General features: G+C 42.6%; 1 protein-coding gene and 1 pseudogene across 2 annotated transcripts in view; one reads left to right on the top strand and one right to left on the bottom strand.

Annotated features, from left to right (window-relative positions):
- PRMT3 (protein arginine methyltransferase 3) overlaps window positions 1–23,462 on the bottom strand; it is a 739,945-nt gene that overhangs the window by 419,150 nt on the left and 297,333 nt on the right. The gene's annotated exons all lie outside the window — the stretch shown is intronic.
- On the top strand, window positions 3,168–3,326 carry LOC138286315 (U6atac minor spliceosomal RNA; annotated as a pseudogene).

Below are 23,462 nucleotides of genomic sequence, written 5' to 3'. Positions count from 1 at the left end.
CGAAGTCTTTAGTCAAGTTCTGTATGCACGATCCACATCTGCACAAAGTGGTGTATATAGGCCCGATCAAGCTTGGCTGCAAAATACAGGTGCAATCTGCGCACCAACAAAACAGCATACAAAAGTTTTATGCTACTTAGATAAAGCGCATGGCGCGATAATTACTGATGAAATGCAATTCGCACCTTATTGTGAGCCTGGCACCTAGGAATGGTGAAAAGTGAGCTATTAGTGAATGTTATGGACATTCCTAAGTGGTTAAACAGAGGGGCCACTAACCTGTTGTCTCTTTTTCTCTTAACTCCTCGAAGGCGATCAGAAAGAAGAGGATAAAGAAGAAGGTGTTTTAAATGTAAAGTAATGGAATGGAATGTATTGTTTTTTGAATAATGTGACCTCTTTCCTTAACAGGTAAAAGGTCAAAAGGATAGCTTGTACCCCGGCTGTCTAGTTTCTTACTTATGGTCAAAGAGGTCTTTGTGAGAGGTGAATAATGTCCGTTTCTGAACCAAACAAGAATTTCTGACAAAGGGAGGGAAACAAAATTGGTTCCACAGTTTGTGACAGGCTTCAGCTACCACAAAATTCTGATTAAATACCCGTATAGCAGCTAATCTGAACCCAGTTTGTAACCCTGCTATTGGTGCAGAATTTGGGTTTGCACTCAAAGAATGATTTGCAGCCACATTCTATTCGGGTTAATTAGGCATTCAGTACCCCTATGTATTTGTCAAAGGGAACAAGAATGCATATTACTTTTTCCAGACCTTTTGGTCACCATTAGGTTTTATAGCACATTGGGTAAACCTGCCAACGGGCTAACTATATTACAGTGAGAAAACAGTTATTAGCGTGTTATGATTGAGCAACTAACGGAGCAATTTGAAAATCAACTCATTTCAAATAAAACAGAAGAAAAATGGAAAAATGTATGTTCACCTGCATTTTGGAAATTAAAGAGGCTCAAGCCACTTTCAAACAAAAAAAATAATGCGCTTTAGAAAGCTCTTGAATGGAAATCTGTCATTGAAGACTTGAAAAACATTCACCGTCTGGCCAGACTGATTTGGGCGCCAACACTCCAAGCCATTCTACCTCGAGGAGACAAGAGACACTGGGCGACTTGATCTAGGTTGGTCCCTTCTGTGAGGCACAGCAGACAGCAGGAAGGAAGGGGGGGATGCTGCTCTGCAGTGTTTAGCTGAAATCAAAACACATCATTCACTGCTGGAACACTTCAAATTCTAATAAGTCAAGAAAAAAGACCCTTACTTTGGAAGCAGGCATTTTTAATCAGATATTCCTGCACAATGCAAACTGTGCTTTGGTGTGTTATTATCCAATGAAAATACTATTATAACTGAAGCACAGTCTGAATTATGAAACAACCACTGGAAAAGCCAGGAAACAGGAGGTGACTCTCCAGCTTCTAGGAGCGTACGGAGACTTTTTAAAGTTGCAATGATGAAGGTTGAAGGCCCTTTACCCACACCCCCCCCCCCAAAACAAAAAATTGAGATAGTATCCACCAAAAGCAGTATTATCTAGGTCAAGGTGCGCAGGTTGCACTGACCCATGGTAACACTCCCCTGCCCAATCTTGAAGGCTGTTGCATCCTAGTAGCCTTGGCCTGGCCTTTTCCTGGGCAGAGGTCCAAGTTGCTTTCTTATCCTTCACACTGTACTAAAATACAGTAGAAGACAGGAAGGAGTTGCCACAACGAATCGAGCAGTACCATCTAGATCCTCTGGTAGCACAAACGATGTTTAAGAATCGGCGTTGCAGGAAGGTGGTTCCTCATTACACGTTTACAGGATAACAACCAATCAAGCAGTTCCATCTAGATCCTCTGGTAGCACAAACGATGTTTAAGAAGCGGCGTTGCTTGTAGGTGGTTCCTCATTACATATTTACAGGATAGAGGCAGGACGATGCTAACGGCCAGCTGGGTTCTGACAGGATACTCGCTGGACTATGAAATATTTAGCTGCATCCTCATTATCGAGAGTTAGGTCTAGATTCTAATCTTCCTCACTTTGGGTTCCTTCTGTGGTGTTCCAGCCACAATTCTGGGATTCCAGAAGAAAAAAGGCTGCTGGTCGTGGAGGAGCAGCTGGACCAGTCAATAGGGGCCTGCATTGAACGCCTCCCGAAGGCGGGCAACTGGGAGTGGGAAGGACCGCAAAACCTGCGATAAGCGGGTACCACGATTGGCTTGCAGCATTTATTTGTAAGGTGGGCCTTTTGCGTAGGACCCGGCTAAAGGGGAAAGCGACGGCACAGGGGTCAATGTGCCATGTCCCCAGGAAGATTGGAGCTGCCCCAGGAAGAAGTGCCAACAGTGATGAGGCCATGGAACCACTCATTGGACCTCAGGAGGATAGCATTGGATCGTGGAGAGGACCCGATCGGACCCTGCTAGGTGGTCCTGCTGTAGTGTGGAAGTGACCCGCTGCATCACAGTATCAAGACAGAGCCTACGACCATAAGGCAGATAACCTAAACCATGCAGAGCAACTTACCCGAGAAGAGGGGTGGCTAGGGCAGCCCGTGGCAAGAGCTGTCAGAAATGGGTAAAGTGTGTACAGGACTGGGACAGCAGCGGCTTTAATCCAAAGGCCTTTACTTGGCCTCACAATAGAGGGAGTTGCAATGCCAAAACTGGGAGGACTTCAACTAGCCGGGAGAAGCTGATGTAATGCTGCTGTGATCGTCATCTGCTACCACTGCAGATAGGCCGGATGGAGAAGGGTCCCTCCTCTTCTCTAAAACTCAGGAGAGCATAACTACATATACCCCAAGCGTGATACAGTGAGCTACAGGAAAGAACGACCGGAGAGCGGGGAGCGAGAGTCCAGGACAGAGGCTCATAGCTGGGTCTTCAGAAATTGCATACATTGTACCAGTGGCAGCGAGAAGGATTGTTGAGTAGCACAGACTGCTGCAACTCGAAGGAGCAGACCGGACCACCACACGGGTGTCTACAGCCAAGATAGCGGGCCCGGATAAGGCACCGGGGGAGCAAGCTCTTCCGACTTTGAGCAGGACATCGCAGCAAGCACCTGGAGCTGGAACGGCAGTGCTTATAGCGACCAGGATAGGCACAACATGACCAGTGAACAACATGGAGACAGCTAACTTGTGGAGACGGGTGAATTGCTCAAGTTGTGTGGTATGAAAGGAGGTAGGGTTAGTACTCCCCAAGACAAGGATGTAAGAGGTCTAAGCAGGCCCGGTTCTAGCAAGGGGCCCACCCAGTCACAGTATAAGAGGCCAGCTGTTAAGTGCTTCCTCCTTGTCAACGTCCGAAAGTTGTGATGTTTTTTCACTGACTTTAATTATCAGTCAGGGGTCATTGAGGAACCTCTATAACACACTTTAGAGCACATTGTATGATTAGTATTTTAAGTATATACTATTAAGTGGAGAGAATACCGGCTTTAGATGATTTTTACCTATTTTTGTACTATCTGGTAATGTTAGTAAAAAAAAAAAAACACACCAGGTGGGAACCCTAGCTCGTCTCTGAAGCAAACTACAACTGTGCAGTGTGTGTTGGGTGTAGAGGTGGGTGAGCCAATAAATGAATGGGGAGAGCCAAGTAAGAGCTGAGCTAAGGATCTGGCTTGATTCTTAGACCAAGAATCTGGCCTCGCTCTTAATGCACAACATGAGCCAAGCCATGAAATTCTTTCTATTTAAACCATACAACAAACATTACATAAAATATGATAATCTTTTCACAATCCAAAAAAGTGCATTTCTTTAAGATGTGGAAGCTTTAATATTAGTATGTCAAACAGTGCTGCACTGAGAAGTACTTATTAAGAGTGATAGTTTTTAAACATGAACTTAGAGTCAATGGCTACCCCTGTCCTCACACTTGGTGACAGTGCTATTAGTGAACCAAGAGGCAAAACAGTTGTCACAGGGAGCAAGTGGTCTAGATTATTATACTGCTTTCATGTGCAAATAGGAAGAAAAACGACTTTTGGTGAAAGAAAGTATTGACCTTAGATCACACATTTCAAGTGCGGAATTTGCAAATTTTCTAGGTTTTTTGGTTTCATGTTGTACAAGTTTTTATATAGTGCAAACTCACCCTGTAAAGACCACAAGATCACATTCATTTTCTTTAGGCATCAGAAACTTGCCCAGAATCACAGGATGTTGAGCCAATGCAGGGACTCAAACCTGGCTGTTTAAGGTCCAGAGTTGGAAGCTGGCCATACCGCCACATCCCAGTTAGATCGAGGGTGGCAGACAGAAGGTACATTAAAGCTCGGGTTGTTATGAGCTCAAAGTTCCAACAGGACCTTGAGCTGAGCCAGAGCAAGGCTTCGGGCTCAATTCTGGCTCGAGCTTTCTCTGGGTCCTTCATCTGTAGTTGAGGGTGTGGAACAGAGATTTACCTGTCAATGGTGCAGCAGGTACAGAGACACCAGGGCCCAGGCCTTTGAATGGCCTTCTCCACCTCAATTACAGCTTCTGTGAGGGTTCTGAGAGTATTTATGTTTTTCAGTTTGTGTATGATGCACACAGCAATATACTTTAGGATGGGGCATGCCTAATACTATTGAGATAGTACCACTGCATGCCTCGTTGAATGAGCAGCCACAAGGGAGAGGAAATCATAAATGTCCCACCATTACCCTAGAATTCATGTGGAAATAAGAAGCCTAATAGAGTAAAGGCCTGATTCACAGCGGTAAACGACAAGTTTATTTTTACTAACAGTAATCTTATGACTCCAAAGATGCCGCAGTTAAGGAGGACAGCTCCACACATAAAAGGTAGCACAGCTCTAACTTTTTATATGTGGAGTCTCCCCAGTCGTAAAATGTATGTTAGTAAAATTAAACTTTTAGTATATGAATACCAAAAAAAGTACATTTACACAAAAGAGTAAGTTTGCTTTTGTGAATTAGGCGCTAAGTGTGTCTGTCTGTGTTCTGCCAGATGCTGTGGTAAAGTACATAACTGTGTTATCTTAAGTAAGATATTGAGCGGGGCAGAATTTATTCTCATCAGTATGCCAGAGTTACAAATGTAAGCGCTTCATATTCAGATATGTTTTTACAGTACAATGCATGCTCCCAGGTTATAATCAGGGGCACAGGAATTATAGAATGTTATGGCTGTGGTGTTTTCAGCAAAATTATGGATTTGCTGTATTTGCCACAGTCTATCATCTGCTGCATAATCGGCAAATTAAAAAAAAAAATTCTAGCTTTAACGGATCAAAAGTTACTAAACAAAAATGCTGCAACACATGTTGCAGCACAGTTGAAGACCCTCTGCAAAGGTTGACTGGTCACCTTTCTGTTGCTTATTGCTATACTTGTGTTTTGAACCTATGCTAATGAAGTATAACATAGGCCCAGACTGTGTTAGCAAGTGTAAATAAATACAAGATAATTTAGTAATACTATCACGAAATGCTGCCACATTACACCATATAATTTGAGTTTTCTTGCTGCATAATTTAGCCAATCCTGCAACAGAATTTGGTCCTCCCTTAACACATAAATTCAGTGGCCCTGGATATAGTGATACTCTTTGACTAACTACATCTACTTGAAATGGGACTGATGAGAATTCAGTTCAATAAACGACTACATTGGATTATGTAATGTGGCATGATATAGAAATGGTGGAAATAATGCTAATTATCTAGATTTACCACAGAACTAAATAACCCATGCCAAGTACTATCAGATCATCATTGACTGCAAACTCAACAGTACAGCCCAACTCAACGCTATTGTTGCCTGACGATACTGAGGAATATTTTCAAATGTCTCCGAGTCAATACCCAGAAAACCATCACCCACATTCATGCCACCAACAAACGAGACTGCAAGAACACCCTCTATGCAGGGATCAACAAGCATCTTATCAGGATGCTGTAGAATATCCAGAATTCGGCTGTCAAATCACTCTCAATCTCCCACGACACACACACACATCTCATCTCACTGAAAGGAGCTACAATGGCTGTCCATACATAAATGAGCACATTACAAACTCCTCACCCAGAATTTCAAGGGACTCAGATCCAGCATATCTCAACAAAACCATCTGCTTTCACAAACCTTCCTGTCACCTCAGCAGGACTCCTTTTTGCAGACAAACCATACATAGAGAATACTAGATATTGCTGTTGAGCCTTCTCCTACCTCGTACCTAAAGAGTGAAAGGATGTGCTGTTACACATCCTAGTCGCCTACCCACTTCTTGAATTCTACAAGAAGCTGAAGACTGGGCTTTTCGAGTAACCATGTTAGGCCCTAGGCTTGGCTGATCTCACACCTGCTCAGTGCCAGGATACCCTCCAGGGTGAGAGTGTGCTTTACACATCAACATGACGTGACATAACCCTAGAGAAGCAAGTGGATGTTACGGAGGATTTAGTTCAGATTGGTAGAAAACCAGACCATGGCTGGGGTATTGTGGTAGTCTGGATAATTGCCTTTGTTTCCCATGTTGTGTGTCTCTTTGCTTTTGCATCCACATCCATAATACGGGGCAGACCAAGAGGCAAACTGATAGCCTCCTTTGTGTGGGGTCAATCCCCATGCAAATGAGGGAACACCCTCTGAATATAGCGCAGGCTATACATGTGCGCCAGCAATATCATTATTACAGATGGGGTTCACAAGCACCTGCTTGCATTAGGTCCCTGATAACAGGGACCTAATACAATCTGCTTGGAATCCAGCTGCTTGTGTTGAAGCTTGGCCTGCTGCATGGGGCTGGTGAGTATAGACATCAGCTCTTACTGTCAAATAATTGTCTACATTCACTGTATGCCTGTTTGGAAGATGATGTGATGTAAATCTAGTGCCTGTAGGCTACCTCCAGAATTGACAAAAAAATTGGGCTCACGTTGGCCCACCCGAATGAACCCTTGGTCCATCCAGATAAAAAATCCTGAAACCAGGCCTGGGTCCTAGTGGCCTTTACCACACATAAACGATAAAGGCACTGCCACTTACTTCATGGCATCTAACCATTTTTTGCACAACAGGAGGCTCGGGCAGAGGCGTTGCCTTGACAAGGTAAGCACGGTGGGCTTCATGAAGGCCGGAAGCTTATACCCCCAGTCACTTTTGCTCTGCGGGAGCTTGCTTCTTTCATACGTGGGGTAATTGTCCACCGGCTTCCCCTTTACAATGCTGTACACGATACCGCGACCCTACTGCCGCCATACCTAGTGTCAGGAAGGTCCACTGCGGAAGGCAAGCGACGGGGAAGTGTCAATCGGAACAACATGGCGTTTGTGCAAACTCGCGAGCTCCACCTCATAGAGGGCAAAGGTTTGCCATAAGGAGTTGCTAGAGTTTTCTTTGAGCGCTGCAATGCTGGGATAGCTTCACCATGGCAGGGCCAATACCCCCAGGTCGAGTTCTCTCTACAGAGAACCGGTGTAATGCGCAGAGGTAAGCAAGGCCTTACATCAAAAGAAAGGAAACAGACATCCATTTAATGCATGTGTGGTGGAGGAGAGCCAAAAACGAGTATAATTAACGTCTCCCTCTCTGGTTCCGTGAGTTTAGGCAGAAATGCAGTAAGCGGGCATTAATCAAGTGTCTCCCTCTCAGATTCCGTGAGCTTAGGCAGAAAGGCAGTAAGCGGGCATTAATCGCGTGTCTCCCTCTCAGATTCCATGAGTTTAGGCAGAAATGCAGTAAGCGGGCATTAATCAAGTGTCTCCCTCTCAGATTCCGTGAGCTTAGGCAGAAAGGCAGTAAACGGGCATTAATCGCGTGTCTCCCTCTCAGATTCCAGAGTTTAGGCAGAAAGGCAGTAAGCGGGCGTTAATCACTTGTCTCCCGCTCAGATTCAGCGAGTTTAGGCAGAAAGGCAGTAAACGAGCATTAATCCGTTGTCTCCCTCTCAGATTCTGCGAGTTTAGGCAGAAAGGCAGCAAGCGGGCATTAATCGCGCGTCTCCCTCTGAGATTCCGTGAGCTTAGGCACATATTGTATTCCACCTGGATTCTCCCTTATCGTTATGAAAGCACGTTTGTGATACGTGCGTTCAGAATGCTATTCGTACAAAACCTATTGCATTGATTCAATATGCTGTCTGTAATAATCGGAGCTACGCGAGTTCTCGCTGAAGAGAACCTCCGGAAATAGGCAGAGGTAACACACAGCCTTAGCAAAAAGAGAATGCACACAGTTAACCACTCAATGGCTGTTTGGTGCTGAAAGGAAGCAGAATCTCTCTCAAATTCTGTGATCTCAGGTAGACCTTTCACCTGGATTTTCCTTCACTATCACGTATGAAAGCACTTTTGAGCTATGCCTGTTCAGAATGCCTTTTGTTCAGAACCTATTGTACTTGTTCAATGTGCTGTGCTGGAATAAAAGGCGCTAGATTCGGGGTTAAATGACAGCTGCCTTGGCTATTCACTATGGGTCGTGTTTGAAGCTATACATACCTCGCAGTCCAGGGTTATAATGTGACTTGTAATGGACGTATAAAAGGCATTAGGCCAAGCACGATTTAGGGGGACAAAGAAAGGGAATCGCAGGATCAAATAAGTCATATTTTCCAGGCTGGTGTCAAACGCCATTATCCGGCCAGTCTTGATCCTGCCGCAAACTTCATATATGTGGCTTTGGTCAGCTCCATGAATCTGTAGGTTTTGACGGACAGACCGATGCTTATTTCTATTGGTGTTACTATTGTGTATGATAATTGGGTTGATGAATGTATTTCTTGAGGCGCGCTGATGCCTTGACAGCACACGGTCGATCTACTGTTCGTTGTTCCCCATTCGCGGTTCACTCACTTGCGGCCCACCGGGTAAAGCTTGGCACTGGCAAACACAAGGGCCATTGTTCAGGGAAACTATAGCTTGGCATTCGCGCAGGTTTGAACCGGCCTATAAGGCAAGCGGCCTGGTCTCTACGTTTTGGTCTGATCGATCAGTATGCGGGACACGGCAGTTGGTGGGTGAGTTCCTAAGGTCAGGCGGGGCGAGTGTATCACTGTCAGTTTCTCCGGTATCACTGCCGGCATTGCAACACCACAAAATAAAATTATGGATGGAGTGTTGAAATTTGTTAAAACACTGACCCCCTGTCATAGATCTATGTTTAATCCATCGTTATTTTGCTTGCCACTTTACCCCAGTTTGGACCCAGCTATTTGCAAATCAGTTCACCCTGCTCCCATAGGAACAGTCCAGCCCAAACTGCCAAGCCAGGTCTTCCCTGGACTGGAAACAAGCATCCTGGGAGCGGCTTTAGGGTATCACCCCTCATCAGCCAGGCTAGCTTGAATCCAGTGGCGCAGCAAGCAGGGGACCCACATCTGGATATACGTAGGGACTTAGGGCACACATAGCAACATCATGTTGCTATGTGTGCCCTAAGTGACTAGGACATGGTCCCCGGGTATCATAGTGTTGATGAATGGGAGAGTGTGTTCTGATGCACACACTGAAGGAGAGGCGGGGAGGTCTGAGGGCATGCCCTGCCACCTGTACCACCTCAGTATCTGCTTGCCAGATAGACTAGAAATGCAGTGTTGACGCTCATCTCATGTCGCATCAGCCGAGGGACAGGGTGAAGTCGAAGGCCGACGGTATCTCTTAGACTTCTTCTTACCTTGACCCGAAGACTTTGGAGAAGAATGGTGGTGGCTCTGCGACAGGTCTCAAGACCTTCCCCTCGACCGAGACCAGGACCTAAGTGGAGTCGAGCGCCGGACTGCCATAAGCTTGAGGGACCGCTTCCTCAAGCCCTTAGGGTGCATGGCCCAGCACTCGGAGCACAACTTCGGGTCGTGGTCGCGCTCCAGGCACCACAAACAGACCCGATGCAAATCCGTCACCGACACCATGCAGTGACAGTCCCCGCACGGTTTGAAACTGGTCTTCGGGGACATCCCTCGACGCATCAAAAAACTCACCAAAAACTTGACAAAAGAGTCTAAATCAGTCAAAATACGACAAGGGTAGCTCTCTCCGGATCAGCGCGTGGCGTGGAAAGAAAGAATTGACGTCATTGCCCGAGGCAGCGTCTATGTACTACCCCCAACGTCATCACAGCGACTACGATGCCAATGATGCCTGTGGAGTCGACTGATGCCACCTACCAACACAGCAGGGTATTGCTCGAAGAAAAAAATCTCCTGATGCAGTCTGACGCCTGGGGGAAAATTCTACGGTAAGGAATCTGCAACTAGAAGTCTCTATCAGATAGCTACAGATTATTCAATGACCTAATATGCAGAATAGTGCACTCTAATTTCCAGCCTTGTTGTGTACGAATCAGTGTATGTATTTTTGTATCACGTAATATGCCAGTACAACCAAAAGGATGCTTTAAAAGACCGTGTGACTTATTCAGAGTTTGGCAGATTAGGACATTTGTAAAACTAAATGGTGAATGTTCCATTCCACGTAATTAGAGTGCCATTGGCATCAGTGAACTCTTAAAATGCCTGACGAGACATCAGCCCAAGTCTTAAAAAGGCACTGTATTTGTACATACTGAGTTACAGCTACACCTTTCTAGATAAGCCAGCCAGAGTTCCTCTCAGAACTTCGGGTCAAGCTCATTATCTGGCTCTACTTCTTAATTGTGACCTCTCTGTAAACTAGGGACACTGGAAGCAGAGCCAGTGCAAAATACCTAAACTACTACCTATCGTGAGTATGAGTCTTACTTCGTGGCTAAAGACCAAGAGGAAACCTTGCAAAAAAAACATTGTTCACTTACAGGAAGGTCAGATAAAAGACATCCAACAGTCCAAGACACTGAAGAGGACGCAAACGTTCTGGCTCAGATTCTGGAGACACATATTCATTGCTGCCCGTGTTGAAAACTCATTGTTCAATAAAGATGCCAAGATTTCTGAGCACTGTGCTTTATTTCCCCCATATCAAATGTATGGACCTTCAAATATGGACAACCAGCATTCAAGAAGTCGGCTCGTTCTTTGGCATGAACGTTTATTGCTTAGGTTATGTAGACTAATGTCATGATTAGTTTTTTAAAACATTTTCAACTAGAACATTACACAGTTTGGCAAGAAGAGGAAATGAGAAGACATCTTTACAACCTTAAATAAACTCGAAAGGCAGAGATAATCTTACTCCAAGAGAGACATATGCCTTATTCACAACAAAAACCTTTGATACTTGGATGGGCGGAAGAACCAATACTTACTTCACAACATTTAACTATACCAATGGCTGCTCTTTAAATAAAAAAGATAGTGCCCTCGTCTTAAAGAAACAGATCACTGACTGTACTTCTGCTTGCTTTAATAATTCTTATACAAGACAAACGATTAATGTGAGGTAAATGCTATTCTGACTGAATTAGGATGGCTTCTGTTCACCGAATACTGGAACACACCATACAGCTAGAACAGGACGCATCAGCAGGACACGCATCTGGCAAGCCTAGTATCCAAGCTGCTTTCCCCCAAGTGATCAGTTTATTAAGGCTGTCCTATCATTTGATGCTCTTTCTGCACGTCTTTATACCCACTCGGGATGGAGAAAACAACCGCAGGCTGGGCATCAAAAAGCGGCTATTCCAAGACTAAATTTATTGAGCAGATGTCGATTAAGCCGGCAGAATGCTTTTTCATTATATTTTTTTATTATACAAATAATAATGATGGGTCTGCTGAAGTGTATTGTTTGGGCTACCACCAATGCCCGTGACTGGGTGTTTTTTTCTAAATTTCATAAGTGAAAAGTGGGTGATGAGAAGGTCCAGGTTCTGAAGACTACATAGATGACACACCAACAGGGGCAGGAGCATTTAAGCAGTAACACTTTGGAGGGGTAAAAAAAGAACTAGTGAATAAATGTCAGCCGCGTCAGAGAGCTACTGCACATGCTAAAATAAATCTATGCAGTAGCCCTGACATTTTGCTGGCAGGATGTTCTCCACCTGATTAGGAATTATCTCATACTTTTAACTCCATTTGGGACTCTGGAAAAGGCCCTGCATCTTGATGAGAAACCATTATTACTATTTTCCAAAGGAATCCCTGTGTTTCCCATTTTCCTATTTCCCTGCTGCATTTCAATGGCAAGGCCTTTGCAAAAGTCTTGGTGTCCAAGTTGGAAAAAGTTCGAAGAGTAATTTCCAATCTTATTTGAGAAAGAAATAAGGGGATGAACATCTTTGAACTGTTAGCGTATATCGATAATGCCTTAGTAGCACTTGATCATGTTGAGTGGAACATCATGTGCTCATTCTTGTGTGCATCCCTTAGAGCTCAGCATTTCCTACTGGATTTTGTGAGGAAACTACGATATTTCTACTGTACTCCTGCTAAGCTAAGTGTAAGCCCCAGGCTTATGGCATTTTTTGGATTACACGGAGACACACATCAGTACTTGAAATCATAGACTCGGAGGTTAATGAATCACTAAATTTGATGCAATTAGCAACAAGTTATAAACAGATTAACATGTAGTTATTACAGCAGGTGGAAGGGTCACACCCCATGCTAATTTGGGTACCATGATGTTTAGAAAAATGGTTACAAGATCAACAGATAAAAAATGCAAGTCATTGAGTGGAACAAGGAAGTGTACGCATTACAGTTACTTTTTTAACATGTTCCTATTTATATTCCCACATGCTGATATAATAAAGTTGAACCAAAAATAGTCAGATTTCTCTGGACAAGTATTACCATACATGCATTTCGTAAAAATGCACCCTCTCAGCTCTACCACGGGAGGCAAACAAGAGTGGATCTCAGGAAAAACGTCTGAGCCTTTTGCTTGAAATTCAGTTCCTCCTCACCAGTATATCGAAAATATCCTGAAAGGGAGTTTTTGAAGACGTGCCTTTCCTTATCTCCTACTGGGTGTTTGTTTAAATTTGGATCTCAGAAGTTTCTCAAGGCTTCTCTTAAGATTATATTAGTAACATACTTTGCATGGCTGGAGATGAAGTTTCACGTGTCTTCCAGATCTCTTGTTAGATGGGTAACTAAGAAATACATTTCTAAACGGAGCTGCTAAGGAGAAAACGGAGGCATTCAAAACAGTCTGGGGTTTTCACGCTGTGTTTTGCTTTACACAAACACTGGCGTACAGCTACCATTTGTGACCTATGCCAATACAGATGCATTTATTTGCGGCCGAAATGGAAAACTGTGTTAATGGTGCATCTGGTAGAGTTATCAATATGTACAAATTAATCTGTTAAGTACCAAGTACAATTCTGGTACTAACTCCCGAGCGAGGGTGAGAATATCTGAGAATGACCAGGGAGTCCCTATTATTAGGCAAGCAGAGGGTTAATTTTGAGAAAATAAAATCTAGAGGGCTATGTTCTGGCTAGTAAAGTGTTTAGCATGCTCAAATATAAACAGCAGCAGATGGGCTCTATCTGCTGAGACTATTATTGTCCTATTGTTGAACATATTCAGTGGGAGGGAGCGGTACTCCATACCCTAGATCAGAGGTCTCCAAACTTTTTAATGCCGCCCCCCCCCCAGGTGAAAAATAAAAATCATTGGCCCCCCTCTTAGAATTTTTCACAATTATTTTATAAACTTGGCAATGTTTAAATGTGTCTAAACCTACTTAAACATTGCAGTTAAGAACTGTTACCTTTTTAAAACTGCAATAACATGCTTCTGCTTAAAACAAAGGCCTGTTATATGTATAATATTTATTTTGGCCAGAGTCTGGGGCCCCCCCTGGGATCACTTCAGGCCCCCCTAGGGGGGCCCGCCCCCCAGTTTGAAGACCTCTGCCCTAGATGATTGGGGAGAGGGGAACAAAGGTGGCCCACCACAATATGCAGGGGCCGCCTGCAACTGCAAAGGTTCTTGAAAGGTATTTTTATAACGTCTTAATGGGGCCAGTAAGACTAATGTCCATCTCGCCAGGGAACTGGTGCTAGCTGGTACAGATGTGTTGACAGCGGATCTAGATCCTTTACTCAAATTGCTGGACATTACTGCTATTACCTTGCAAGACGAACAATAGCACGCGCCTGTGAGAGACGTGGGCCTCCTAGTATGTATGCATGGGCTGGGATTAATGATTGATCCAGAGATTTACTTAACTGAGTTGACATCCTGGGCACGTTAATAGGTCGAGAGAGTTGGATTACCTTTTGGGATGTGCGAGAATGTGCTTTTTGCATATCACTATAGGCTTTCCTTGAAGGTATGGTTGGAGACAATGAGTTTCTCAAATAACATCCAAGATGCACAGTTATGTTTTGCTGGCAGATTATTAGCAGATGCTGGGAAGGGCAACCTCATTGATCATCCATCATCTATATCTAGCTATGCCCGTTTCCAGCTGATATGAGGGCACAAAAAGGAAAGCACTTTTGGGAGGCTAAGTGCATAAAAGGGTGTGTGGCAAGACACGTTTGCTCTTGAGCCATTATCTACCACACAAAGAGCCACATGTGCAAAACCGTTTAGCAGCCACAAATACTACTATTCACAAAATCACAGGGTCTGCGACCTGAAAAAAGTGTTTTATGATGTGCAAACCCCCTTCTTTCTGACTCACAAAAGGTGTTCTGTGACTAATGTCGAATATCAGTTAGGAGGAACTGTCAAAGAGACATTCCATCCTAATTTCGAAGAGCAATGACATTATCAATGTTCCTAACCGCAAATGTGTTTGCAAACCATTGATCCGAGACAGACACCTGTACTGGGGTCTGATTCACAAAGGGGAAGCTGTAACTCTGGAACAGACTTGGAGGGCAGGTGAGGAGAAACAGACGGTGGCCCTGGGGCCCATTCCACGCCTTTTTTTTTTTTTGTTACTTAAACGTAACACTTGTCCCTTAAATGGACACAGGGCTTTCTATTACAAAAAAAAGTTTAATTTTTTGTAATTTGCTAACAGGTATGGGAGTCTAGAGTCCCTTGCAGTGCATCATCCCTTATTTCGTAGTCAATTCCAGTTGGTGGCACATAGCAACCTGCCTTATTAACACTCATTAGATGAGTAGTTTGCGATCCTCGGTGAATGCTCAGTTTGTAATGCAATTATTATTACTTACATAGTATCGCAAATTGAATTGCTGTTTGCAAACCAGTCGGTGTGCACTTTGCACATCACAGTTTGCGCCTTGGATTGGGCCCAAACTCTTAGCTTTATCCATCTCTACAATGAAACATGCAATTACCATACTCCGGATGACGAGCACCTGAGTCATTAAGATTGTGCATGGAGCGGGCCCAAAAACACTGCGAGATTCAGGGCATACCTCAACAGCCAATGAAAAGGGAGCTCAAATTAAACGTATTATGATGTAAATTTACCCTGCTTTCAGGACCGTAGCCAGCCTATAGAACAGAATCGCACAGAAAATGCTGAAGTGGCAGGCACAGGCCAGCACTCACATCCGAAGGGATGAAGATGAATTGCGCCAGCACAGTCATTTTAAAAGCACATCTCTGCAGCAGCAATGTGCCCGATTAAAATCTGCAGCAATATTTATTGTAAGCTAAACCCATCAGGAACGTGTAGGCAAATTTAGGGCCTTTCAGAAGAAAACAAAGGACATGCCTACATCCTTTATTTCCTATTTGTATAACAAAAACTCAAAACGTGATGTGGTTTTCTAGGCCCTCATCACCCACCATACAGAAAGGAAGCCAAGTGTATAAATTCAGGAAGCAGGGCAGCCTCGTGTGATACTCCAGCGACAACACTCTTAAACAACAGAGGGTAGACTCAAATCTACTCATCACAAGAAAGAGGCACAATCCCAAGTATTGTAAGGAACAGCCCTCATACATGAGAGCAGGACCAATCTCCACATACTTGTCTAGCAGGACCTAATCAACTTGTCCTGCTCACGTGCACACGTCTACACTTCCACAAACGTGCCACTATAATAAGGTAAATAAAAGCAAAGAGAATGACGCATCTCAAATCCGCTGAAAAGCGCATAGGGCCAGATGTATCAAAGGATTTTAGCCATTCTGTCTCTATGGGAAAATGTGTTCGTACATATGGACCATAGAGCTGTACTCGGTGCTTTACTTGTAAATAAATATAGGGGCCCCAAGTTTTTTTTAGGAGCCCGCTGCTAACGCTGCAGATTGTTTGGGTCGCAGAATACCAAAGGGGCCTCCTTTTGATTCTGCCTATGCCCCTTTCTTCCATCACACCACCCTTATCGCCTCTTTTTCTCACTCTTGCAAGTTCTTTTGTGGATTTCTCCCTTTGTGACTTTTTTCCTATCTTTCTCCTTGTACCTTTTCTGTCTTTCTCTCCCTTGCTTTTTGCAAACAACTACTGTGAAGAGAGAATGTAAGTTCCAAAATGTAATGGGTGAGAGATTTCTCATTTTCTGCTTGGTGTTTATGAGCATGAAAACATAACATCTTAGCATCACCTTGCTTTTCTCTAACTCAACTCCGAAACTTCCCGGCAGCAAAGTCCACCTTTTCTGAGCTTAACATCACTATGGGACACACTGACAAATGAAGGTACTTAACACCTCAATTGGAGTAGGCCATAAATGGAATACTCAGTAAATATACAGTTATACATTCTCTATCAAATACGGCATTCAGCATCAGCTCACAATTACAATCTGGATACTCTCCTTTAATGTTTTATTGAATGACTCCATAACCATGTAGGTTAGGGGGTGGTACTGTGTCTAATTCCTCTTCTGCACCAACAACCATCTATTCCCTTAGATGTTAATTGTACTCTGCCAGGCAACAGATTCTGGCTGTTACTCTCTTGGAAAAATGTCCTTCACATCGATGTAAAACCTGCCATGCTGACTTCCAGCCTTATAAAGAAAAGGCCATTTGGAATTATTCAAGAAGGAACTCAAAATGTTCTTGAAGAGGAAGCTATAAAGTGATGTTATTTTGTGATAGCTAACGGTGAGCCAATTTTTCCTGAAGACATGTCTTTACTGGTTTTGGTTTCACATTTTGAGATTTCAAACCATATGAACATAGTTTTCTTATGTGTGTTAGTTTTAATAAACATGTCAAAATTTGGTTACACACCTGATCAGGAAGCAATAGAATCTGAGCAGAAGTGCATCTCTGTCGAAATTTGAGATTAAAGTTGTAGCCTTTGATGGGAGTCCAAATGACTTTACTAGACATTGTTTTTGCCATTGCCCAGTCCAAGAGAAGAAATGCAAATATAAAAATGTACTTGACTCAAAGGGCTGTTTATGTTCTAGGGTGAAAGGATCAAAGACTTCTGCAAATTATCTTAAACTCCAATGCCCCAGATTCTGTTTTAGCCATCCAGGAGGATGAGAAGACTACTTCACTCATCTGTGAGATTCCCATAACCTTTAGTGATGGACTGGAAACATTAACAGGGTTCATGCATCAAATAAGAAACACAGATATGTACCAGTTAGGCAGTAAGCAAGGAGAGTACCTTTATGTGTAAGGAAGGACTTCCAGAATGTATTACATTATCTCCTATTACAAGGTGTAACTGAAGAAGAAGAATCATCCAAGTGGATATAACCCATCATCTTGACAAAAAAACCAACAATGGAAGCCTTCGATTGTGTGTCGACCTCAGAGATCTGAATTAAAAAACTTCCATAGACAAACATCCACTAACTAAGTGAACAAACATATTTCCATTCTCAATGGAGCTATGGTATTTCCACTCAGGATTTGTAACACACATATCATCAGGTGAAATTGACGGAAGACTTCAGATCATTAACTGTCTTCATAAACTCTTCTGGTCTTTTCCAGTATAGGCAGATGCCCTTCAGCCTGGCATCTGCCTCTCATCTTCCAGAGAGCAATGTAACATATGTTCAAGGACAAAGACAGAGACTTGAGGTACTTTAACATTGACATTCTTATATTTTCCAAAAACAATCAGCAACATCTTGAGATTGAAAACATAGTCTGCTCAAGACTGGAAGCCCCTCAAGACAAAGCTGCAAGGAATGATTGCTGTCCTTTTGTGGTCCATGTGAACATAATTCACGATATGTCAAAAGATTTACCACAGTCATGGACCCCTTAAGATGCCTCCTTCCCAGAGATGTGAATTGGGAGAAGCATTCAATTCGATAAATGAAAACATAACTAATGCACCCACCTTGACACTGTTTACAATTGAAAAAGACTGCACCACCGCCCGTTGATGCCAGTGCATAACAACTGGGTACTGTACTGTCACAACAGCAAGGACACAATGAATGGGTGTTTGGTTATGCTGCCAGAACCCTTCCCAACAGAAAGACCTTATGCAGCAATACAGTGAAAACAGCTGGCTTGTGTTTGGGGCGTGAACCATTTCAGACACTTCACATGGGGCAATAAAATTAATTTCCAAACAGGGTACAAAACGTTTGTTCGATATCTTGTCTGGGGGGCTGTGGCGGGAGGAATACATTCTACAGCAAATATTTCAAGATTACGCTCAAAATTACATGAGTATTGTTTCACAGTCTTGCACGTTCTTTGTAAAAGCAACAAATGTGAAGACTTCTTATCACGCCTACATTGCCCTCTAACTAGTAGTGAAGAGTATGATCTTAATGTAGTTGTGAGTGTGGGTGAAATCTGTTTTAGAAAATGTAGAGTTAACAGTAAAAATGTGGTTTGGTGAAGATTGTAATGATGTGATACTGCGCAAGGCAAAATAATATTATTCTTCAGGGTGGCCACCAATCAGGCATTTTTGTGAGGAGTTACACTCCTTCCTCCAGTTTCTTGATGACCTAAGTCTGACATATAACATATTTTGCTGGAATGATTGTGTGCCACCAGAAAATATCAGGAGTGTTATCATGAAAGCCAGCCACCAATGATACATGAGTATGTCAGCATTAAAAAAAGAGCACAATTTTAGTAGATCGTGAGCTTGACTCGTGTGAGAAATTGCTTAGAAAGTTCAAATTGTAGAAGAATCTTTAAATGTATTATACCTCCTTGGCCCCAATCAACTGGAGGAGAAGCTTGCCTTTGATGTGGAAGGTATCTTTAAGGGATTAAAGATTTGTAGGCAATATGCCATTGTCATGGTGGATCATTTCTCCAAATGGCCTGTGGTAACATTTGAAGAAAAAGAGTCAACCAACAAGGTCATGAGTTTCGTGAAGGAGATATTCAGCAGAGAAAGTTTTCCCGAACCCATTGTTACCAACAATATAATTTAATTTACATATAACAAGATGGTGAAGTAATCAGTGTAACATCAAACACACCTCAACTGCTGCCAATGTACTTGCTGAAAGGTTTAACCTCTATCTTAAGTACAGCATTTACATGGCTTTTCAAAATATTATTCTTGTCCATAATTTGATCAGAGAAATATTGTGGGCGTACAGCCTAAGTTCCAACTCTACTTGTGGGATCAGTCCCTTCAAGTACCTAAGGGGAAGAATTCCCATATCTAAATTATGCCCATGGTGGGTTCTCATAAGTTCACTGAACAATGTTTTAGTGAAAATGTGAATTAAGGGCATAACAGAAGAAGAGTGGAAAGGAAGCAGTAAATAGCCAGCCATAGGTATGATATTGTACACAAAGTTAAACATCTTGATCTGTCTGTGGATCATATGCCACATATAAAGATGCCAGTGATAGTCCAGAAAGGCAAGTCTAAATTTTCCAAACCTTTAAAGATAGTAAAATTGAACAAGAGAAGTGTTGTCACACATGTCAAATCTTGGAGTGCAGGAGGGAAACCTAATATGTGAAAGAAAGAGGGCATTCTGATGGAAATGTTGGAGCTGCATGTTGATGGTGAACATTCCTATCCTGATCAAGATTTCGCACCTCCTCCTATGCAATGTATCAAGTCTACTAATGATCATAATCTTGCAAATAAATCAAACTCTCTTGGCATTGGAGTAGGTGGTCAAAAGCCCAACTCTTTACAAACGGATCTTGACGGCAAAACTAATGCAGATGGGTAAATTATCCTCCAGAACAATATTCCCCCTACCTCCCTTGTGGAAGGTCCTGCAGGGATAGCTTGTATTTGTAATTGGAAGGATGTGTTATATTCCCTGACATGTTTTTCTATAATGTATATACATAGCTATAGTCCCTTTCCGTTCCTTTGTTTTTCACTTCCTCTCCCTCCCTGTTCCCTTTTAGCAATTATATGTTCCATAAATGGTTGCGAAAAAATATAAAAGTTAGTGGCAGCTCTTGCAGCTGACACTGGATGTTTTACTTTGGAGATTATTAATTAAATAAATATCTGTGTTACCTCGTTGTGTGATTCCTTCGTTGTAAGAGTCTTCATGGGCTACAGATTCATGTTTCTCCTTCAGGATCTTCACGGAAGCCTGTCACCCTCTGTTAAGAACACCTTCCCCGTTCTCATCTACATGTACGAACTCTCTCTTCGGTACCGCTCTGACACTACATCAGACATTAGGCACATTCGTTTTTAAAATATTGGTCTCTATTTTCAACGCACTACAGATGAAGATGCCTTTACTTCTTTTGTAGTGGATCTAGACGAAGACTCCTCCGTATGTACTTGCATTTGAGGCACTTAAACATCTAGAACTATGGTGGAAGCTGGAAAAAGCAGCACCATCACGAACTGCCTTCCTTACTTTTGTGTTACTCTCACTCCAGCTACAAGCCTCCCTGTTTATATGCCGTTTATAGTCTTCGTAAGCAGATGTTTCAGGATCAGAAAGTAAACAGCTAGAACACTGTCAACCAAACAAAAGGGGAGAAAGATGGAGGGTATGGTAAGAAACTACAGTTTCACATTCTAGAATAACCAATATTAATATTATCGACCTTTGCATAGCACACAGCGAGAACGTTTTTAAAAAATCATGACAATGGAAACATTGACAAGGCTAAAATGCTTACCACCAACGCCAGACCTGTTAGATTTGTCAATGCTTACTGTTACCTGCAGGAAAACAATATGGCTGTCTTCTATGGGCGGTACACACACAAACCCAAATTGTGAAACCTCGTTAATACACAGTGTGAGCCCAGCACACTGGATTCCATTGCTACAGCTTATGATTTGCTTTACACATTTTCCAAAATACTTTCACTCCCTGTACCAGGTTAAGTGATCAACAAACGACTCCTCACCAGTTATAAATTAAAGCTATGTTGCTCTATCAACAGATGTATATAGATGCTAATACTCATTACAGGCAGTCATATGTGTACTTGAACCAGTGGCACTTAGTGCTGCACTACCATTGGCTAGTTGAGCCCTTTTGATGGTGAGAAAGGCCGTTCACTTTCCTCCAATTATGGGTGGCAATAGTAAAGGGTGACTTTCTTATTGAAACTTCACTATTTGACCATACTGGGAGATAGGACAATAAACTTGCCAATTAGGGTAATGCATATCAAACATAGTGGTATGCCCATATAACCCCACTACACCTGGACGAGCAACATTATTATACATAAAAGTAGGGTATATACTGGGGACAAATCACACAAAAATGAGGCCTCAAGAGTGAACTTATCAATTGCTCACTGCCTCTAGATGCAACTATTTATCAAGAAAATACTTTCACACTATTGAAATTACTGAATAATCCACATTCTCTGTATTTGAAAGTTATTCAATTTTATATCATGAAAACTTGTAGTAATATATAAAGCGAGCAAAAAATTACAATACAATTATGATTAAAAAATAAAAAATGCAATCAACAAACAATCAATTTTTCAATTCATATGTCTTCTAATTAGCTGTATGTGGCACAACACATTATGTAAAAACAGGTGACCTCGCCAAAGGTTGAAAAGGGGAAGGAGTGAGCACATCATATTGAGATGACTATATACATGCGGTAACTCATGGTAAACCGCAGGTATTGTTTGTACAATAGGGATTACAATCGTTCATACAACCGAGTATAAATATACACATGAGCCTATCCTAAAATGTAAAATGCTATATACTATCAAATCCATGTGCACAAGAGCCTATATAGAATGTAAATGTATGGGATCTTAGGAGTGTGTTACTCAACAAGTATTACTAGTACATTAGGGATTATAATCATTCCTAAATCAAAACTTCCTCAAGCTCTGTTTCTCACCCTGAGCACTGCAATGCTTTGCCTTCGCTGTTTCTAATGTCAGTAAGCTGTGGAGGATTCGGACTCCTGTTGTTCGGGCCATATTTCTACACACCCTGCCCTCTTCTCTCTCTGCTCATCATCCTACACTGCAGTGGTTGCCCCCTCCCAGAAGAATTACACTCCGGTTCTAGATTTCTTTTATGCTGATTCTCACACCACAACAACAATCAGCCACTCAGATCCACCTCCCTCCCAATTATTACTGAATATTCCTAAAATCCTGCACTCCTGTGCTGCTAGTCCCTCTTTGTCCTACCAATCGTCCACATCCTGGAATCCCCTTCCGCTATTCTTATGCCTAAATGATGACCATTTGGACTTCATGACTTTACAAACTCATAATTTCTCTGCTCCATATTAACGGTCTTTCTGTCAGCGTGTTCAGTTGCCGTGAGCGCCAGGATGGCCTTAATGGGTGATAATGCACTCTACAAATCTCTGTCGTTTACATTTATTTCAGAAAGGAACCAACCATATGCAAATCATCCCTGGTCCTGCTCCAATAGGAAGAGTCCACCGTCTACTGCCAGGCCAGGTTCCTCCGAACAAGAACACATGCAACACAGACCTGTTTCGGCCTCATCAGGCCTTTTCAGTGAGGTTCCTTTTAAGTCCTATGGCACAGAAAGCAAGAGTACCCACAATTCCACATACCAGTCATTGTAAGGGCACTGCACTAAGGAAAACAAAAAAGTGATGGGTGGAATACTTGAAATAATCACAGCGATTGGTAATTACCTGGGGCTACATTCCTGTACATCATATTTTGCCCAACATGCAACCTCAGACAGGAACCAACCATATGCAAATCATGGTTCTGCTCCAATACGAAGATTCACGCCCAAGCTGCGAGATCAATTTCCCCTCAGAATGCATACACAAACAACCCAAGGCCCATTAATCCCTTGCAGCAGAACAGGTCCTAGGCCTTATTCACTAGAATCCATAATTACAATACTCTCATCATTCTAGAGGTGGGGCATTCACCAGGTCTGCCTTCTCTGTTTGAAATCCGATTCACAATTCCAAGCCCTGAGCATTTTTCACTCTTCCTGAGTAAAACCCTAAACAGTTCTATTTTATCAGAGAAACTGAATAAGTCTCAGTAAGACCCAAGAAGGAGCTCATCGGATCCTTGCTAATATGGCTTGGCATATTTTACATGGCTTGAGTCACACCTTCCTTACAATAAACTCCCTTATTGGACACGTAAAATACCAAAAAATCCACTCCATCTACTGTGAATCTGTAATTTCCCATCACTGGTTCATGCCATTCTTACACAACGCATTTTAAAACTTTAGAAGGTTGTATAGTGCTGAGGCCCATCTTCTCTAGATATCCAGAAAATATGAAACCCCTATCAACTCCTTGAATATGCTA

Source organism: Pleurodeles waltl, chromosome 3_1, assembly GCF_031143425.1.
Source record: "Pleurodeles waltl isolate 20211129_DDA chromosome 3_1, aPleWal1.hap1.20221129, whole genome shotgun sequence".
In the NCBI taxonomy this organism is placed as follows: domain Eukaryota; kingdom Metazoa; phylum Chordata; class Amphibia; order Caudata; family Salamandridae; genus Pleurodeles; species Pleurodeles waltl.
This window is presented reverse-complemented; position numbering and strand designations above follow the sequence as displayed.